Below are 22391 nucleotides of genomic sequence, written 5' to 3'. Positions count from 1 at the left end.
AATTTTCACCGAGCTTTTCCATGACCCGGAGTGTACGGTCGGGATGAGTTCGGAACTTTATCTTCAACCCCCGGCGACTGCAGGGACCTCGTTGAGACCCGATGAACGACAAAATTCGGCGACAAAATTTTCCCGCGTTTTTGTACCCTACGGACGTCGCGCGTGGTGAGAGTAAAAGTTCGCTCGATGTTTCGAGCTTTCGATATAACCGACGAACCGTGTTTCCCTCGGCGTGCCAAACGGCGCACCTGCGAAACTTTCGCTGCGATTAAGTGTACCGACCACCACCGCCGATGGGCGAACTGTACAATAGTGACGAGTGTTTTTTTTACAGATTCGCGAAAAAGAATGAAATACAAATTTTCCATCGATACGAACGCGGTCGCAGCGTCGGTCGTTGGACGTTAATTGCCGAGAGCCGAAAGATCGACGCGAGGACTTTGAGAACGTCGTGCAGCGGGAGAGGATAAATTTCACCAAACCTTTGAGAGGTGGCAATTTTTTCGTTAGGTTCCGCGCATGATCGCGTCGCGATATCAAGATTAATCGAAGGCTTACGGGGTCCTTTTCAAGGTCTATATCGATTCCGTTCTCCTTCGCACACGTAGACACGTACACGCGACTCGCTTGTCCCGAGAATCGGCTCTCCGCGAACCCCCCGGAGACTTTTGTCGCTGTTCAAAAATTGACTTTTCACGACTGTCGGGAAGCCCCGAAGAGCACCACGAATAATCTCTGAATAACAATTATTCGAATACCGACGTACGTACGGACGGCGGACTGAGCTAATAATATCCTCGTCGAAAAACCGCGACGGGACATTTACGGATCGAGTCGAACCCTTGAGCCCAACGATCGAATCAAGGCCGTGGATTCGACCTCACCTCGCTAACTTCGAAACCGTAGCCATCGACTAATCTGCGGAACATATTCAGCTCCGCGTACGGTGCAAGTAATTGAATACTAATTATCCGCTCTTGTGGTCAGTGTATACAACCGGTACCTCTCAGCTCACAGTTGGATTGGATCGGACTGGATTGGATTGGGGAGCAATATCCAGATGGTTATCGGCCTTAGCCCCGTATATACGTAATCTGGCATGCGGATCTCCGCGTCGCCGCCCGGCTGCTGCACCGACTCTGGACGGTATTCGATGTGTTGCTTACCTGTCGAGCTCTGTATTCCTCGCGTAATACCGCCGGATTACGTGGAGGGTGGCGGGGCGTACGGTCGGTGAACTCGCACGGTTTGTCGTGGGATGGAAATTGCGTACGGTTTGTCTTTGATTAATTCTTATTATTATTACTGTGTTCTTATCGCCGCTCTTCGATCTCTTCCGAGCGTACACGTGCGTGCGCGCGCGCGCGACACCAACTTCCACGTAGAGAATCCCTTTTATTCGTACGCGATAGCTGCACAGGTTACATCGCGTACAGGTATTATACAAGCGTGTTAACTGACGGGTGAATTGTGCAACGTGGGAGGGTTTGGCATTAGAAGTTGTAAGGTAGTAGGTAGCGACTGTCGCACGTGACATCGACTTTGTTGTAACTCGAGTGGAAGTATAAGTGGGTAGCATATATGTATAATCTGTGCCGGAGAGTCAACTCTTCCGCGGTGGTGGCGCGTAGTGGCAAGTGGCGCGAGGGTTCGAAGGGAGGGAGACGGAGTCAGAGAGGGGATATTACGAGGCGCTTTAGAAACGGCGTTAGCTTCGGTGGCAAAGTGCACTTCCTTACTGCCGTAGATTCTTTAACCCTGGATGGTCGTAATCGGGAGTTGCATCTAACAACGATCCTTGTTATAGCTGTATAAGGATATATACGAACCCGCTATCTTCTACCTATCCCTCGGTTCATCTAATTGCCAACTTCGATAAAGAGGATGATGCGCAGCTTTCACCTGAGGCGTTATCTCGGATAGATAAAAGGGCAGGGTAGCAACGGTGCGATGCCGTCGACGACGTATAGTACAACGAAAAGAGCGAGTGAGCCGGTAAACTTTACAAAGATATATACATAGAACACCGAATACGAAGAAAGAGAAAACCGGTAAAGAGGGAAGGAAATTCTGTCGAGGAAACAACTCGGGTTGCATCACGATCCGTTTCCCAGCCAACAAGATACGAGTTCACGTTTCTATTTCTTCGAATGCAAATCAACGACCGACCTGCACCACCTGCACCACCCCCCCCCATCGGTTATAACACCCGTCCTCGCCGTTCCGCCGTCAAAATTTGCATGGAAATTGTTCTCATCAAATATTTAATTAGTCCACTGGTTACCTGCCCGCGAATATACGTGTATATACGTATAGGGAGAGGGGGGGGGGGGAGGGAGGGAGTGTCACTCCCCCATCGACTTTTCAAGTTTGCATATAATTTCAAACGGATTCGTTACTTTCCCGGCACGAAGAAACGCGAATTTCCGTTTTTCCGAATACGTGGTGTTCCGTCGTTACGATACAACCGAGTTTCAATTCAACCGTGGCGTATGATTTGTACAGTTTTTTCGTTTTTCGGTTTCTGTTTTTTTTGTTTTTTCTGCGCCGAATGAGACGCGACACGACTCACCGGTCAGATAAACCGGCTGAAATTCGCTACACCGACTCGAATATATCCAGACAATGTGAAAAAGTTCCGAGACTGCAGTAGCGCGTGGAATTCCGACCGCTGGGTCTTTCAAATAATCTCGATAACGCTGTATTGTTATTGGGTTCAAAGGCCAGATAAGGGTACCGGCGATGTAGAGCAAAGCACCGCCGCTCATCGACCAACCCTACATAGAAATTTCATTTCGTTTAAAATTCTATTAAAACATTCAATGGCGCAGAGGGTAGAATTGAAGTTGACAAAGACTCCCCTTACTCTCGACGAGTTCATATAGATTATACCGACGGATAATGGAATGCAATGGGTGTTTTTTTTTTTCTTTTTTTTCCATTTTTTTCTGTTTTTTTTTCCCTTACTCCGGAAAATTATTATCACCTTTATTATTACTATATGGAACAATCAATCATTTACCAAAAAATCTCATATCCCTCGCGCTTGTCAACCGAGGGGAGAGAATATCTCTAAGAGGATCAAGGTGAAACCTGTGATACAAATTACATCTCAGAATTGATGGGCTTTGCGGATAATATAAATATACCCGGTGTGAAGAGAAAAAACAAATTCTTCGTTTTTTTTTTTTCTTCTTTCATATTTATGTTTTTCGGGCTTTTCAATAAATAGCACGATCAAAAACACCGGGAGTTCCGAGCGACAGTTTCCCCTATTTTCTCTCTCTTGTCGAAATATCTTTCCACTCTTCTCGCCGTACATTCGAGGTATATGAATACGAGCAGCAACTCTTTTTCTATTTCCTCTCTCTGAAAAATCGTACTATACATATATGCTCATCACTTCGCGCGGTAATATCTTTTCGTATATTGTTGAACGTGTAACTTGTTATCAATCTTTGTCGGATTCGCCGCGCGTTCTTCTCATTTGACCTGACTGTATTCTTTCGTGTTTCTTCTTTTTCTTTTCTTTTCATTTTTTTTTCAGTTTTTACACTATTTTTCTTTTCATTTTTTCCATCCTCTGTATCATAGACGCGGTGGCTCGTCCGACCACTTTACTAAGTGAATAAGATAGATGGTCCGGATACCTCCTTTACTCCGCGCATTGTTACAATTTTCATTTCTAATTTATCGTCGCAAATGTCCGATTCGTATATATACATACACATAATATAGATTCGCGAGACGACGATGTCCGATGAAAATATCCGACCAACGGGACTCCATCGAAAATACAATGTTGCGAGGCGGTGGCGGAGTGCGTTCGAGGTGTTTCGAAACGGTCGTAGAGAAAATAAAACCGCGAACAGCGATCGGCTTTCTTTCGCCAAAGTATACCAATCAAATTTAGCGCCGACCACTTATCTCGCCGGTAACTAGTAGTTGTGCCACGTTGTGGATTTAATTCACTTAAGTCGAAGAGTGCCTTCGGTCCGAACCGAGGGGCTTGTTAGAGGCGTGGTAGTTTAATCGCGTTGCCCGGTCGTGTCCACGGACTAGAAGCTAAACTTGAAGGGGGTGGGTGAGTGGGTGGGTGGTGGTCGCCTAGCCGGATAACCCCCAGCTACCTCCGAGACTAGACGATTACGAAATCAATTCGATCTCAACGACTGCAGCGTGCAGACTCCTTGATAAAAGGGTCTACTTCCAGCCTTTATACTCGTGTACCACGATACACGTTCGTTTTCTAAATATTGTAAGCGTTACCCGCTGAAAATTAACCGACGTATGAAAACGTCAACGAAAAAATATTTATAGATCGACGGATTACTTTTTAAGCGTTCGCTGGAGATACTCGTATTTCTGGGATCGGGTGATTCGTGCGTTCTCTCGTTTTTCCAATTTTTTTTTTTTGTTTTTTTTCAAATGCCGCGTTCCGACAAGCCACTTAGTAAGCTCCGTTCGACGGGCTCAAGTGATTCGCAAAGTCCTTCGAAGTACTTCCACTCCGGAACCGACGATAAAACGAATGTTCAAGTGAGCTACGTCGATGCCTTAAACTTTATACAGTTTCGAGTCGACTGTCGCACAATTTACACACTAGTTTCACAACGTTTGCGCGCTAAAAAAGTTGGGTGTTCGGTGATTTTCTATCGGTTGATTTTATGCTCTTATTACATCCGATGAAAACTTACGCTTCGCGTGAGCGTCTTTCGTCATCGCCGTAGTCGCTGTATCCTGCCGGATAAGTATGGTTCGATTCTATATTTCATTTCAATTCCCCATTCCAGAAATTACAGAATCTCTCGAGCATTTTTATTCCGAGTTAGAAAATCCTGGAAACCGGTTTCAATCGGTGATCTAATTTTCCAAGCCTTGGGATAACTCCCGGAATCGTCCGCGTTCTTCAAACGAGATAGAATATTCTGCACGATATGTATAATCTCGTTCTGCCCAGATGTCACAATTTTCTGTCACGAGTTATGCCGTTTGAGAATACCTTACCTCCGTTGTGCGATTTCAATTAAACGAACGTCTGTTCTGTACTGTGGCATTCCTCCACCGGTATAATGGAATAGATGAATCATAACGGTTGATTAACTTCCGCGAAGCAGGTCGACGGAAAGCTCGCCAAGGTCAAATGGTTCAAGGACGAGGTCGAGTGGATCGCGAAGTACGTCAAAGAGATCGACTGTTTTGTTTTTTTTTTTGCCTCTCCTACGTGGAACTACATAATACAAAGCATTTCATACGAATCCTGAATAATTCAAGTTACCCAGTCTGAGAATTTGAAGGGGCATCCGAAGAGCCGTACCGGGCAGATTGCACTGTTCTAAAATGCATGGAGAAACCAACAAGGATTTTCAATGTTGAATTCAACGGTCTGGCGGGCTTCGAAACCCCGTGGGAACAATGAATTTCGCATAATTATATATCTGGTCTGGCAGAAGGTACACATGCCACGTATACAACACGTATAACTCGGAGTGATCACCGCCAAAAATAAGTATAGGTACATACGTGTATGGTAAAAGCACACACGTGAGCGGTATATACGATCGGAGATCTAAATCCTCCGAAATTTACTCGGGGAAATAGGATCATACGTAATATGCATATGTGCGGAATGTTCATTAGCAAATATGCCACCACTTTCGTTGAACAAACGATCGTTCGAATTCCTCCGTCTAGGTCTGCGACCTTCAATTCTGCATGACAATGAAACGACGTACCGATTCAAGACGTGATTTGCATTTAATATTTCCATAACGAGTTCCTCATTTCGTACGTACGGTACACCCTCTTTCTCCCCCCCCCCCCCCCCCCCCCCACTCGTCGTTCTCTTCCGATTCGAAATGTGTCTTTAGCTCCTAGCCCACCACATTCTTCGCGCATAAAAATAATCCATTCGTTGTTATTGGTTCGCACTTGATCCCGATGAAATGTACGGTGAAGTTTCTCTCCCGTTCGGACACCTGCCATCGGCTAGCCCGTTCCAATCGGTTTTCGACGCCGACGGAGTACACAATTTCGTTTCACAAATATCCGGTAGGAAGAAAAATGTCGCGACAAACCCCCACCAATTACGTGGAATTCGAGCTTATCGCCGGAAGCCAGACACTCCCGGAAACTTGTAAGCCCTCGTCCACGCACGCGTCGATACACAAAGCTTTGACCGGTGCAAACAAACCTGCTTCGGTATTCGAGGCGGGGAACCTTTTTTTTCGTTTCCACGTTCCGAGGAAACCATTTAATTCAGACGTCGCAGTCAGCCGGCGAACGCGAAACGCGAACTTCAGCCGCGATTATTTAACGCAATTTTACGAAGTCAGTCTCATTTTCGTCATTTTTAACGCATCTCGATGCGCGTCACGCACAACGGACGGCCGATAATATTACAAAGAGCGATACGAGTCGTTCGGTAGCGTAGTCAGAAGCTGAATCGATTCCCCATTCGGTATACCGGATATCTCGGCTCGTTCCTTTTCATTACGTTTCGGTTTTTATGGCGAGTGGTTGGTTCGATGGCCATTGATGAGATATGAGTTGAATTACCAGTCCTCGGTATAGGGGGTGTACACCAACGCAACCACTCGTTCCATTAAAGATAAACCAATGCGATGCTTATTGATATCATAAATCATGCGTGTTACGACCGATATGAAACACGCAACGATTCCGCATCGATTTCATAACCCCGTACCCGGGGCCCGGGACTTATTTCTTTCCCGGGTATATCGGGCGCTCCTGTTTCATGCGTGTAATACCGAAGTAGACGTCGCGTATCTCGATTTCATTGGGCAGGGGCAAGTCGAGCGAAAGGAGATAGCGGGGGGTGGGGGGCCTCCGCGGTACAAAGAAACGGGGAGATACGCGCCGTACTCACAAAACAATTGTAGAATATGCGCGAGCGGAAAAAATAAAAAATTCAACGGGGGTCGCGCGCATACCGATCGCCGTGAATACGGCGGAGATGAGTCGCGTTACTCCGATTTTTTGCGTAGTCACGTGACCGCGGATATATAAGAGAGGCAAATGAAGCGTGTCGCGTTCTAACAAAAGTTTACAATCTCCGATTGTTTGAACTCTCGATGATCGGTATTTGGTATTTTTTTTCTTTTCTTTCTTTTATTTTCACGTGAACGGTCGATTGATCCGGTGATTCGAAACCCCCTCGATCAGATTCCACCATCGAATGCTTTTGAAAAAGGAAGGGTTCAAAATCGAGGAGTGTATAGAGTTGAATGACGTACGGTAATTGAGTGGTATTGTGATCGGACATCATTTCAGTACCGAGTGAACGCGACAGCATTTTATCTGCAGGACACGGTGGTCTGATGTTATTCTTGAAACTGTCTGTAAAGTTCCGCGGGTATTGGCTTCAGTTTTCTAGAAATAAAAAGCGAACGAGAGATAGAGATAGAGAGAGAGAGAGAGAGAAAAATTATAGCGACGGTTTGAAATTCTTATATCCGGAAATAGCTTGATGTTTGAAGAGGACTTTGAACGGAGCGAAGTGATCGCCAATTCGATTTATACATCTTCTCTTCGGAAATTCTCTACCGGTTGTCAAAGTTTCGCCGTCTTGGCATATTCCGCGACTATTGCAACGTGTCTTTTTTTTTTTTTTTTTGCCAACTCGCAATCGATTTGCTCACCTTACCTGTCAAAGCACCGCGATAGGTATCCAACTTCGCGAAGTAGTTACAAGAACTCCGTCGGTATATTCATACGACGCTTTTATAAAAGCTCCGCTTCTCTCGGTAAATAACGCGTGTCTTTCGGACGTTCGAAAATTTTTTTTTTTCGTTACAACCGCCGAAGTGTCCAATTCCGATGAAAATTCTATAAAAAACGGATCGACGGACATCGCGAAACGGTCTCTTCGCGCGAAACGTTTCCCGCACACCGATCGCATGGCTGGTCAGGCATTAGCCGATTTACCGATAACGGTGCGTAACGTGGCGCGTTACAGTCGTCAATGACTGTGACAATGCAACGCACGTTTCGAAGTACCCGTAGTTACCGTGCCACCCGGTGCAGGCAACGGTGTAACAATACGGTCGAAACGTTGAAGTGCTTCGAGGGACACGTGTGCAGTAGTCGTTTTATTCGCGAGTGAATTTATCAGTGAATTCGCACCCCATACTCTATGAGTAAACAGTTAATCTCCAACCGTGCGCATGCTAAATTTGGAGGACCGTCGTCGATCTCGATTATCGATTATTAGAAAATCACGCTTTCGAATCGGTGCGTCTGAATCGTGGAATCGAAGAGGATTAGATCGCTGTGCGTGTTTTTTCGCTTTAATCTCATCTCGTACGATACCAACCCTTCAATCTTTGGAGTTTCGCTAACTGCATACCAGCTACACTCCTATTAGTTTTCGCTCAAAGAATAAAGAGAAATAATCATCGTCGTGTATTCGACGAAACGGATGTTATAAGGATGAAAGAAACTAGAGAAATTTTCCTAAAAGTCTCAAGAATTGATCGTTTTTGTAAAATTCTTTATCAACCAACTTTTTCCTATAGATAAATAATAAATAACTCCGAATACGGATTCTCCTCGGAGCCAACTCTGCAGACCGTTCGTTACGAATGAAACTCACTTTTGAATATCCTATAAGTTTTCTTGTTTTCTTCATAAATTAGCCCCGCCAGTTCGAATCTTCGTTTCCGCCCCATACTGCTCTTTATTATACCAATACTCGGTGAGGTTTGCATTCACGTTGTACGTGCCTCCGTCCCCGTATCATAGATAAACACATATGTATAAATGTATATATAAAATTATGTATGCTAGCTATATTTACAGGCGCACTTTCTTGTAACCTGGAACGGTCCATTGCACGCTGAAAGAAGCCGACACCGTCGTATAAAACCTCTCAGAAATTCCATAAATGTTTAAACGTTTTCATAAAACTTTGAACTTTTCGAAGAGTCAGACTCGGCCAGTGACCCTCGCAGACTGAAGCGTATAAAGTTTTTATTCCGGTCAACACATAAACGATTCATCTTTTCGCATTATATCCCGGGCGCCGCGCGTGCTCCAGTTTTCGAAATTATGTAGAAAAAAAAAACAAAAAAAAAAAAAAACAACCTGAACAGAACGACGATTTTGTTTTCGTGTTTTTTCACTCCTGCAACGATTATTCATCCGGCACGTCTTGCCGGTAATAAACCGCGACGTTCGGAGACGAAATATATTTATATTAATCAACGATCGGAGTTGGTGATAAAAAATAAAACACGTTTCTCTCCCGAGATCCGGAACTTCCGCAAGATCGATCGATCGATGACCTTTCCCCTACGGGGGGATAATTTCTTCGTTGGAAATAAGCTCTGCGACGTGAATCCGTTGAAACTGCATACGGCGAAGGGTAGGAACGCGAGCGATCCGCAGGATCATAAAAGCGCTGTTAGTACTTCATTAGCGTGGTTACTCGTGCAGCGCGGAAGTTGGCGTGACTTCTTGCCGGGCTTCTTGCATTATCGAGTCGAGTCGAGAGAGAGAGAGAGAGAGAGAGAGAGAGAGAAAATAAAATGAAAAAAAAAAACACAAAACATAATTTAGTTTTATTATCGAGCTTACAGTTCTTTCGAAAGTCCGTGCACGGTTCAACGGGTGCAACAAAGTGCACGATGAAGCATCGAGCAGCGGCGGGGCTTCGGTTTGGGTTACGGAGGCACCACTTTTTCCCCTTACGCCGCACTATTCTTCCCGGTGTACGCAGTGCCGCGCGCGTCTCTCGAGTCTCTTCTGGCCTACCGGCGACCAGGGAATCCCCTGCTGTTTTATTCATGATTTCGTGTACACAATATATAGTTGTACGTTACAGGTACCGTATGTACCTACTACCTTTAAACTTACCCTCCGGCGTATTCTCGCGCACGCACAAACGTTTGCGAACCTTACGCCGGTACCCCCGTGCTTCGCGAAGATTTCTCGCTCGACGTTACGCTGAATCTGTCGAAAGTTTTTTCGTTCGAAAATTACAGAGTCGCGCGCGGCAGTCTCGGACGTTGAAATTTAAACGCGTTTTCTCAACGCGTGTAAAGCGCGCGGTTTTTCCGGGATAGGTAAATCGCACCCCGACGGTTATGAGATATTTAATTCGGGCTCAAAGATTGGATTACGAAAGCAAAGGATACAATCGATTCGAAAGGACACGATTTCGAAGTGGCGCGAAATCCGTACGGGTTTCTCGACGCTGTAAAATCCTTTGTGTAATTTTCAGAGACCGAGGAAGCGATATTACTTTTGCGAGCGAGAAGCACAAAAGTGTTCGAGCAACCGGATCGGCGGGGATATACGCGTGTACGTTGAAGATTAAAAAGTTTCTTCCGAAAGCGGGGTAGAATCGAGACACCCGATTGATTTTTTCCTTCTCCGCTGTCCCGTCGCTTCGTTTCGCGCCGGAAGTTAGCGGTGTAGAAAAAAAAAACCACGCGAACAAGATCGACAAAATATTTATTCGCTTCGTGTTCAGGTTTATTCTCGTTCCCCGAATTTATTGGCGTGTAATTTTGAGAGGCGGAGATTCTTTGAAACAAGAGTTTTGAATGACCGCTGATTGAATAGCCATTAAATTTAATGTTTGACGCGTTCCAAGTGGCGCGTGCTGGAAGTGCAAAAGCAATCGTCGTTATTCAAATGTGATCGGAATAACATTAATTCGTACGACAATGCATAATTCATCGGTATCTCGTTTCGTCGTTGATGTAATAAGTCTCTTCTCTATCTCGTACCCACACCTACCCACACCTCGCTTCGACGCCTCTGTCAACTAATTTCAGAAGCGTTTGAATTTTTACCTCGAGGAAAAAAAACAGAAAAAAAACAACGCCGAGTCTCCGTTTGAGATGAAGAGGCGCTAATCGGCTGTATGGCTGGGCAATAAATTTCGCCTCAAGTCCTTCGTTTTACTTTATTTAATAGAGCCGCTGCCACCGCCGCGCCGACCAACCACCACCACCCCCCCCCCCCCATTGCACTCTGTACTGTGGGTAATTAAATTCCTGAGCCCCTACTTCAAAGAAACTGTCTACCCCGCCCGGACACTATGATGAATTCTTCGAAATCCGAACGAAGCTTAAAACTCCCGAATCTTCTGATACTCTTACTTGAACTCGTTCGTAAAAAGGTACGACGCGTACGTCTACCTTTCACCCTTAAACCTCGCTGCTTTGAATATCTGCGTTATGGCTCACCTTTAAAAGGTGCGACGTAAAGGGTTGAATAGGTTTCAACCGAACGTCTCAACGCTTTCTTGTATATCTGAAATCCTTATCAAATCGAACTCGAATAGGGTGGGGATGAAAATAGCCGGACTGAGTTTCGAAAAGGATGAATCCGACGAGCTGAAAATATTTCCCGATCGCATTATTAAACGAATAATGATTTCTGAACAGGGTATTCGTACCGACGTTTATATTAAATAAATTCCGTACGGCGATTAACGTTTTTTATTCCATACGTCGATCATCCGACGATCACCCTACTCAACGAGTCTTATTTTTCTGTTATTATATCATTGAAGGAAACTCAGGGCTTTGCACGTCGGAATATAGTATTAACCTGCCTGAATTTCATCCTTTTTACCGTTACATAAATCTGATCGCGATCGAGCGTATAATTATCTATTTAAATGAATTCATGGAATCGTACCGGCGGTGGTTTTTTTTTTTTTTTCTTTTCATACCGGCCACGCTTCTCCTTCGCTCCTTAATTGAACGGATATTCGCGAGAGGGGGAAAAAAAAAAAAAAAAAAAGGAATTTCTTTCAGGTTCCACGGCGAAGCGACGTGGCCGAACCACGTTAAAGCCGGAAATCGTTAAATCTGTTCTAAATTCGACGGCGTAGACGCGAAAATTTCAGTCGGACGGATTCGTGCGATATTTTTTTGACCGCGTCGACGCTCGATCCCCGATAGTTTCCCCGTAACAACCCCCCCAACTAAACTAAACTCTGACGCAAATGACTGCACGACGGTCGTGGTACACCGCCAACGCTCGATTTCACACGTTACCGCGATACCATAAAAGTGCGTTTAAGAGGACGAGAATAATGGGAGATATATCTGTGGAACGTTGAGATGGTGCCAAACGGCGAAGAATAACGATACACGTTACGAGCTCGATATCGCGTCTAATTCTATTTGCAATTTACCGATAAACCCTACAAAGTACACACCCCGTACACTCCGCTCGGTCTATCGATCCGATCGAATACAACCAGCGCCCGCTTTATTATTTCATCTCGTACACGTGTTACCTGTAGTATATCTCCACCGTATAATAACGATACCTTTTTACACCGTTTCTGCAATACCTCCGAAGGTCTTGCGATTTATATTCTCTCAATGTATCGCGATGTACGAACGCGCGATTCTCGACACGCGATTCGCACCGTCGATCTATAAAAAAAGGGATTAAAAAGAAAAAGAAAACAAAAGAAAGAAACAAAACTCCAATGAAAATCGTAGATGAATAAAAAACTTATTCCACGATTAAGTCTATAATGTGTGGTTAGTTTTACGACACTCTACACAAAAGGAATATCAAGTCGCGTAACGTACCGTGGGGCATAGAAATGCGAGGCAGCAGGCGTTTATAAGCGTTTTTCCTCCCATCATTTTTCAACGGCAGATAGATGTATACGTGCACGTATCGCGTATGTGCAACCAGATTCCTCACACGATTTTTCCTTTTTCCTTTTTTTTTCTTTCTTTATTTCTTTGAATACTCGCGCACGATTAAACGCGATTTAAAGTAGGAAAAAAATTACCCCATCTTACGGAAATAACAGACCCTCGTAGCTAACGTGTTATTATACATACGCGATATAAGTGCGGTGCAGATTGCATCGAATAAAACAACGAAGCTCAATTAGTAACCATTATAAATTCCTCTGAATTCCATCCGCGATTCTAGTGCGGAATCAAACTATACATGCGTTCATATTTCGTTAGTCGGGATTCGATTTTCCGACCCACGAGAGTCTTACTCAAAAAAATTGCTTTGTTTCATGTTTTTTTTTTTTTTTTTTTTGAAATCCTGCAGAAGCAATTTATATCGCCAACGAATATACATTCGACCTCGAACGAAGATCGCGAAGTTGATTTCAACCCCGCCCCCGTTCGTTTAATAATTTTAATTACGTCGATTGGCATATTTATGATCGTAAATGTATAATAGACGGGCCCTATTAATACCACCGCTCGAACGTACGCAGAGCGTCGTAGAACATCTGGTACGAATGGGGCTGTAGGGTACGTAACTGCAGGTGTAACGGGTAATAATGTATCGGAAGATACCACGTGACTGTGGGTAACATGACTGATTACGATCGACAATTAAGGGACAAGTGTACGCCAACGCCTGGTAGGTAATAAGCGAGCTAAGGCTCGGAAATCGGCGGTTGTAGTATCTTTTGCAGCCGATACACATTAAGCTGAACATCCGACCGAATCCGATGAGGTTACGACCTTAATTTGCACCGAGATATAATGTGAGATACCATCGGGACCGTCGCGCGGTTCAATCGTCTCACCTTGAGCGTCGGTTTATTCCGAGATGATACGGGCGTGGCAATTAGCCCGCCTTATTATCAACGACGAGAACGTTTTTTGATTGAAAAAAAAAAAAATAACGGCGATGGCGATGCGAAATGAAATCAAAAAAAAAAATAATCGACGAACGCATCGGCTAATTAGACGTTAACCCCGCGAGGGAAATAAATTAAATTCCACAAGTGTATTTAGTTTTTTTTCAAGTTCGTCGTTTCAGAGCTCAAATTTTCGCTGCCCTACGTCAGACTCGGTATCTCGATGAAGTATTGAAACGTGACCGTACACCGATTGCGCAATTTTCGGGGCTGATTTTCCTTCATTTCTTGTCTTCTCTCGCTCCTTTATTTTGTAACAAATATTACGCGGCCTTGATGTTCCTTCGTAACTTGTAATATACGTTAGAACTCATTCCACGGCTGCTTTATCACACGAGTTTCTTCCCTTCCCTTTGATGAAACGGCATTATATTTAGCCTCGGATAAAAATTACTTCGGCACGTTCGTCTAATTGGATCGCTCGATGTACTCGGGTGAAGTTCAAAAGCAGGCGCGAGCTGATCGTCCCTCTCTCGCTCTCTCTCTCTCTCGTTCTCTCGCCCTCTCTTTTTATTTTATTTTTTTCTTTTCTCCTCCCTCGTTTCATTCCCTTACCGAACACTGCAGTAGTACATCGTCGAGTACTTTCTCGGGTTAAATCAAACTCGTTATAATTATTTGCGCCCGGATTATGCAACGGGCTTCCTGCACCCCGGCTCTTCATAGACATGTAGATGTACAGGCCTCGTACCCCTCGCGGTAGGTACGTACGGTACGCGAGTCCGACGTCGCTGGATGAACTTGAATTTACGAATTCAGATCCGTCTGGAAACGTGATTTAATGATAGCGAAATCGAGAGAGAGAGAGGGAGAAAAACCCGGGCCGGGAGATCTATGGAAAAAATTCTATGGCGTATAGAAAAAGATGAAGAGACCCGCGCTGGAATTCGAGCTGGAGCGATATAAATCTCAGACTACGTTCAACCGGCAGGAGCGTGAAAATATTTCGCGCATTATTCCTTCAAAATTCTGTAAGAATAGCCTGAAAATAATTTGCTTTCTTTTCTTTTTTTTCTCATTTTTTCGCTATGCACCGGATTATCGTTCTCCCGCGAACGTCATAGCGAAACGAATTTATGGGAATCTAACGTTGTATTATCTATTTCCATATACTCCGATGTCCAACAATCTAGGAACGACTTGATCAGCTGTGATTAGAACTCCGGTTGAATTTTGTGAAAAAAAAATTGCAAATTGGAATTGTAGAGAAAAATTCGTTTCGAAGTAGTGAAAATAGAAAAAACAATTGGACGATATATCTTCATTGTTCGCTTCTTTGTTCCACGTTATACGTTATCGCAGATATTTATCATGTTGTGTTGCATAACCACGTTGGTACGTAAAATTTCCGAACGTACGGTCAGAGCGATAAAAACAAAGTTTTTACGAGTCAGCTACGGACCTAGTTTCGTCGGAACGCATTGGCCTTATTATTTTTCCACGATTTTCTCATTTCCGCAGGCCCTGCATAGGTGAAAATTCGCGCTCCCAACAGCGGATGATATTTTACAGTAGGACGTAGTTTCTCCGGCAAATTCGATTCACGTTCATGTAAACATCAGGCGACCTTCGAGCACGTAAACAAAGGGCTTACACGTTCGGTCTCGCGGTCAGATTCTACCGCACCGAAGGGGCTGTCGAATCGAAAACAAGCCTCCAGATGGTCACGTCGTCACACGTAGCCACACGGCTCTAGAAATTTTCATTTCGTACATCAGTCCGATCTGATCCGAGCTGGATAGTGAATCGCCGGAGTATTCGTACGTGGGGAATCATCAGTCGTGCGAAATCGTTCGGTGGCGTCGGTTTTTTTTTTTTTGTTTCGCGTCGCTGAAGTTAAATCGAGTAATCTTTGTGCGGCAAATGCGTTTCACGATTTTTGGGATTCGTCTGTGCACCGGTTTCGATCGAAGAGAAAAGAGAAACTGCGCAGCGTGTCGGCCGTGCCTCTGGATCCGTAAATAGGTCAGCGTGTACAGGTGAGTCCGAGTTATCAGGCCTCTAGGCCTATACGATTTCGGTGGAGAATTATTTTGCTAGGAAAAATGGATGACGATTACCGAGCGAACACCACCGGGGAGGATGTCGTTGGCACGCGAACCGGTGCTTTTATATTCAACACCGTAAACCAAAAGTGAGTTAATCGTTTCTCTGTATAATAAATGTGTAATTTACGATATACGAAAATCAATTTTCACCGATATCGGTGATCGATGTTATTCCCCTCCCCCAATTTGTATCACGAGGAAATTTTTGATAATTCATGAAAGGTGGAACGCGTGTGTACGCATATTTTCCTGAAAACTTTCGCGAAAGGGGGGGGGGGGGGGGGGGGGGGGGCAACGAAGAGGCTTTGGGACGCCGTCGTGTATTTTTATTCGGTTCCCCTTTGCGTCCCTTTGTTCGTTCGTTCGTTTCGGGGGTAAAACTTAGCCCCGCAGGAAGAGTCGAAGTTTGAAAAACCAATCCGTTGGTCATTTTTAACATTCACCGTTCGAACGACCTGTGGGGCGATGAACGTCGCGGCTACGCCGTAGTTTCTACCGGCGCACCAGACCTGATTGATATGCATAGGATTCAAACCATCGCTCATCGTCATCCAATTCTGTCCGCGCGAGTCGGAGATTTAATATTCAAAACTACGACTGGAACAAACTTATTTACATGATATTACGAGAGGAGACCTGTAGACTCGCTGGTCGCGCGACGCCGACCGCTTTTGATGCCCGTTGCGCTTCGTGTGCGTGTATATTACCTACAGTTCGACTTTTTCCGCGTATCGTAAGCCCCCCGGAAAAAAAATCGTTGCGTTGAAAATTCCCACCCCCTCCCAGGTGTTCGCGAACGGCCAAAAATAGAGTACCGAAATTTTGGCAAAATTGAATATAGACTACAGTTCTGATAATGAAACGTCAAATTTATCACACGCTGCGCGAGCGAGCGAGCGTTGGAAAAAATGTTCGATATCTTTACAAGTTACACATTAAATGGCTGACAAATATATTAAACGTCGTCTGGTATCGGAGTAAATCCTCGCCGAGTCGCTGGTGTATATATAAGGGGGAGAGCCGGTGGCACCCGCGCCTATATTCGAACCGCGCTGTCAAATAGGGGTGAAATTTCCATCACAAATGTGGTTGTCACGTCGTCGTGAGTTTGCGTTATCTCGCTGACTTATAACAATGGTATGAGAAGAGAGAGAGAAGGGAGTTTGATGGGAATGGGAATGAGTGTCGGAGTGTCGGTTGAGTTAAAGTGAGCGATCGTCCGAGTAGACGACGGAGAACGATCGTTTCGAAGCAGTCGATGTTTCGACTTCGGGGTTGACTCGGGGGTAGCGGGAAGTGAAAATAAGCCTCTCTTCCCACTCCTGCAAACATTCCCTCTCAATTTTCCCCCGTCTCATTTTCGAGGCTTCGGGTAAATCAAGTATTTTAGCGACCCCCGATGGAATCGATTTTCTCGAGATGCAGATGCGACGACGACGACGTTACAAAGAGGGGGGAGACGTGATCCGAAACAGGACAGGCGGGGGTGACTCTTGCAGAACGACGCGCGACCGAACTGTTCAGAATTTGATCGGTCGTTATCGTCGCGCTCCGTTCGTTCCGGCGTCGTACTGCACCACAGTCTCCCTCTGAAAACTCAACTTTCCTCGCTCGCTTCTTTTCTCCTCTGTCGTTATTTGTTTTTTTTTTTCCTCTTTTTCGCCATTTTCTCTCTCTCTCTCTCTCTCTCTTTCACCTGCATTCTCACCGCCCGCACACACACGCTCCACGTGCCGAAGTAGACTTTTTAACGAGCTGTTTGCCGGAACGTGCGCTTTACCAGCGTCACGAAGAGAACCACCGGTCGATCTCTTCTCTCCGCGAGCTGCATCTCTCCCACGAATGCACGCGTATGTGTATGCATACCCATCTCGCGTATACGTGTACGAATACGTGTACACGCGCACACACACATGCGAAGAAGTCGACGTACACATCCGCGAGGGCATCGCAAGAGCCTCCAAAGTGCACTAGAGACGAGACGCGGCTAAGTTCTTCTCGTCAAATGACCGCCAGCCACTGTACGGCTCTCGTCGGAGGAGAGTTTGAATAAGATAAAAATAAACTGCACTTTTATTTATACAACAGGCGGTAACGGGGTTGTGCCGTAACTTCTGGCATCCCTGCGCGTAATAATAGCGGAGCGATAACGACGACGGGATCAATTTTCGCGGGTTTTGGACCAGCCCGTACCTCGCCGGGTGTGGCGATCGGGGACGAGAACGTTTCATTTTCACCGCGAGACGTTCGAGTGTATCGGAATTTTCCGATATATTCGTCGCGACTTGGAGGATGAAGAGAGAAACAATTGCGCGCTCTTCCGAAGCGCCGGTATCGCGGTTCTCTTTAACTCTTTAACTTTAATTTTCGCATGCGAGGTGAATTTGTGCGTACGAACGCGTCTCGCACGTATGTATTACACGAGGTGACGTAGCGAAGTGGTTAATACACTACGTGACATTTACAGTAGCTGTTACATTATTTGCAAGGAGGCATTTGCCCGTGCAAGTCTCGTTACCTGTGGGTAACGGCCGTTGCTGTGCCACCGTGCACACTTTCAGCCTCGGCGAACAGTCCGGTTGAAAGTAACAGACCGTCGAACAAAAGAGAACCGTCGCACCCTTGAACCCTTTGACGGAAGATCGAGGAAAACTGACGCACTGAATATAGGCGATGACGGGAGTGGCGGAAAACGCTGGAGTGGAAAATGAGGCTAGATTTTTTCTACGTACGTAATACGATACAGAGAACATGGTAATATGGTGGGAAAATTTTCAAAATCGTTTCTGTGGAAAGTCGAGCCTAGATTGCTGTAAATTTTTGAAGTATCGAATTTCCCGATCGAAAAATTAACCCGCTGGTAACGTGACTCGAAATTCAATTAAAAGCGATGCGAAGCTTTCTCATTATCATGGGGTACGAAGTATACGCGCGTGACGAGGAATCCGAATTTCAAGACCAAATTTATCCATCTATAAAATTGATATCAAGTTATCGCCAATTTATTGATCCAAGAAGCGAAAAATCTGCCATATCGCGATTGGAGTCTCATTGAACTTCGTTGTGTGAATTGAACAACGAGAACCAAAAAATTTGCGGCGTATGATGTGGTCATAGATTATGGATTGAATTATCAAACGTAGGCTGGAAAGACTAGATTCGTGTAACATTGATAACTTGACGAATTTTAGATGGAAGGGAGAAAAAAATATATTCGACTAATTTTTTCCCCTTTTTCTTTGGAAAACTAATGTTCACATCTCTTCGTGAATCCGAAGAGACAGAGAACAGAAGAAGACGTCAAACATTTATTGTGTATAACTCGCCGTGCGTTCGTGTCGCCTAGTCAATTCCGTGGCTTGTTCTTCTTGATCGTTCCGATAGCCGACTGCAAGTCCATAAATAATCAATTGGAAGCTAGCGTGACAAGCCCGTAGCGTGATATCGCGATTTCGTTCGCACAGTCATTCGAAGGAGAAATAGAATCCTACGTTAACCGTAGTCGCCGATGGGTATCACGTACAGATGTATACGTACATGGGGGATAGGTGTGTATAATTCGCATTTATCTCATTAAGGGGAGAAACAACGAGTGCTCACCGTCGACCGAGTACGAGTCTCTTTGTAAACATTTTACCGTTTCTCGTTTGATTTGATTTATTTTGTTTTTTTCATCTCTCGATTAACGTCTCTCCTACTAGTCGTCCGAAACGCGATCAATCGTTATCTTTTAGAATCGACGGTTCCGTCCGGAGTTACCTGACACCGCGGGGGGGAAAACCCGATACTGGAAGGGTGTCGATTACCGGTAATTGATGCGATTACCATATCGCATAGGTTACGCTCGTTATTTATTATCATCGACGATTCTCGATCGAGTTGACCTGTATATTCCTCGTCGATTGTATCGTCGGATAATTTAATCGAGAAGATTCTCTGCCGAGAATCTTACGTAATTTTAATTCAAAACAATTCATCCATCTTTCGACGAGAAGAGAAATGAAGAAAATTGCGTGAAATTTTTGCGGAACAAAAAAAAAAAAAAAAACAAATTGCAGACTCGTACGCACCCCGCAAACGCATAATTCCTGACGTTGTTTCGTATCGTGAAACTGTAATTACCATAAAGAGCCTAGATACGTAGAAGGTGTATACGAGAAAATGAAAAAAAAGGGAAACCGGAGACACGTAAGAACCAGTTTTACTCGCGGCGTGTATAGCGAAAACTGACTAAAGACCGACCAAACTACCGTACAAATTATCTCTAAGGGCGCGACAAGAAGAAGAATGCTTCACCCCCAGCAAAACCGACGGGCTGCCTACCTACTACAGCCTTCTGCGGTGCGGCGGCTACCACTTCGGGTTTCTTGCCATTTGAAACATTTCCTTCGTCGCACCCGTCTCCTTTTAACCCAGCCCAACCCGACGCGTATAACGCGTTATCTATCTACTTTACGCGAGACCTTGAAGTTTACGCTCATAGCAGCACCACACCGACACCTCGAGCTACGCGACACCGTAGTCAATTCTTCAACATCAAGTAATTAGGCTCAACTTACATGTTATTGCTCAAGTGGGTGAAACGACGAGGCGTTCGTCCAACCTCCATTTTTCATCTCAGTGTTTCCTTTGCTCAAAAATCTACCACATCCTCGATATACGTAACAGTTAATATCCCAGTTTTTTTTTTCTCCGATACCGATCTAATATTGGCCAATGAATCACTCGTCAAGGTTTTCCGAGTATAAAAGCCCATCCCTTTAGCTCTCTATCGCGAACGTCATCGGTTAATATTTTTTTTTTCACAAGTGACGCATCGCGAAAAATTGCATCATATTTTTTCCTGGTAAAAATACGGGCGTGTACACGTATTTAGTCATCGACGTTACACGACCGGATGTCCCTTTGGCGTCGTTCCGTTGAAAATTCATGAGGAATATCACGGGTACCTACTGGATATCTGTCTGTCGTATATTCTTCTATTCGCTCAGAGGTACACAACGAGGTTTTCCCTCACGGTTAGAAAGCCGAGGAATGAAAATGACAGGAGAAGAATGACCCCGATGGCATTACCCCGTAAAAGAATGTAGGTACATCATGCGAGTATCATCCGCACTGCCGCAAAAAGGTATGCTTCTTGTCGAGGCAATAACACGTCTCCCTCACCTTTTCCCCTTTTCCCCCTTTTCCCTCGCCCCGTGACACCCTCGCGGAATTCCTTTAACCACCCGGTCGCCGAGGTTTTCCATCCACCGTACGTGCCGCGGATACCTTATAACCTTCGCGATCCCGCAGGTCGCGTCCGAGCCGAGTCGTTTGTCTTGCTCCACATCCTCTACCGCCTCACTCACCTTCCGCCCTTCTTTTTTCCCCTTCGAGGGGCTCAAACCTGCGCCAGGTCGTCTTAAAATTAGATACATCAGTCTCGCCTTCTGTCTGAGCTTTTTGGCTCCACGCATTCTTACCGCTGTATTCTAACACTGCCGAATAACGCCCCGCGCTCTCGCGCTGCACTCTTTTCCCCGCATCGACTACCTTGTGAGATTTGTTTTTTTTTTTTTTTTCGTTTTTTTTGTTTTCTTGGGCACTGCAGAGTTTCTCAGCGGAATTTATTTCGAAAAAATGTTCTCAATCATTCTGATTTGCCGTTGAATTCTATTTCTGTTTTGTGAAACTATGACTTTCGTTATAACTTGGGTAGTTACCGAAGATCCCCGATCAATCACGTGTTAAAAATTGCTTGAAAACTCCAAGGATACAAAAAAAATCAAAAAAGAAGATTACCTAATTAAAAAAAAACCTGCAAATATCCATGTAGGCAGCAAATAAATGTTGAGTTTTCGAGACTCTTTTTTTACTCGTTAATTTGAGACTTTACGAATGAAAGATGAGAAAAAATTGACGTACGGACCGCATTAATTAACGCCGATGTAAATTATTCGAGTAGGAATATAATAGCAGGTATATAACTTTGTAAAGGTACACATATGTACATACCTAGTATATCTACTCGTGTGTATTTTAGTTGTGTTTTTTATTTATTTTTTTTTTTGAAGTTAGGTACCCATAAGTTGAATCGAAGCACTGACATACAGGTAGAACTCACGGAGTCGTTGCACCTCCAGTCTTTGAACCGGATGCAAAAAGCGAAACGAATCGATTCCCGAGTGCCAACGATATCCCTGGGTCCGTTAAGCAAATGAGCCCGCGGTTACTCGACGTACAGTAAAACTATATTATATTAATTGTCCGACGAGCTCTCGACCTCTGTAAACTTTCGTTAATGGGTTTCATTCGTTATACATTATAGGTAGTTTTACCTGCAATCGTTGTCCGGGCACAACTGTGCTTATACACCGGCGGCGAATCTCGTGCAAATTACAACCCGCTCAAATTGCTGTTATACCAATTAAAAAAAAAAAATTGAGGCGGTGATTTGAGAAAACAAAATTTCTTCAAGCTTCTCTCATTCCAATAATCGTATTATTCGCATGTTTTCCTGGACGAAAAGGAAAAATCAATAATTTAACAAATAGATGAACTAATTGACAAGAAAAAGCACATGAGGAGATCGCGGTAGGACGATGATCGTTCGGTGCGATTTTCAATTTTTAGTTTCACTCTCAACTTGTCGGGTGCAAATTGCCCCCAGTCACACGTGTATTAAACCG

General features: G+C 44.7%; 1 protein-coding gene across 3 annotated transcripts in view; it reads left to right on the top strand.

Moving 5' to 3' along the window:
- Positions 1 to 22391, top strand: part of LOC105687871 (CCR4-NOT transcription complex subunit 6-like) — a 404495-nt gene that overhangs the window by 273485 nt on the left and 108619 nt on the right. The window contains exon 1 of one of the 3 annotated variants that reach the window (XM_012403786.3): positions 15627 to 15651. The exons of the other annotated variants lie outside the window; for them this stretch is intronic. The gene's annotated coding sequence lies outside the window, so the exon portion shown is untranslated. Of the gene's footprint in view, positions 1 to 15626; positions 15652 to 22391 lie in introns of those variants that run through there. 3 annotated transcript variants of the gene reach the window in all.

Source organism: Athalia rosae, chromosome 6 (genome assembly GCF_917208135.1).
Source record: "Athalia rosae chromosome 6, iyAthRosa1.1, whole genome shotgun sequence".
Classification (NCBI taxonomy): domain Eukaryota; kingdom Metazoa; phylum Arthropoda; class Insecta; order Hymenoptera; family Athaliidae; genus Athalia; species Athalia rosae.
This window is presented reverse-complemented; position numbering and strand designations above follow the sequence as displayed.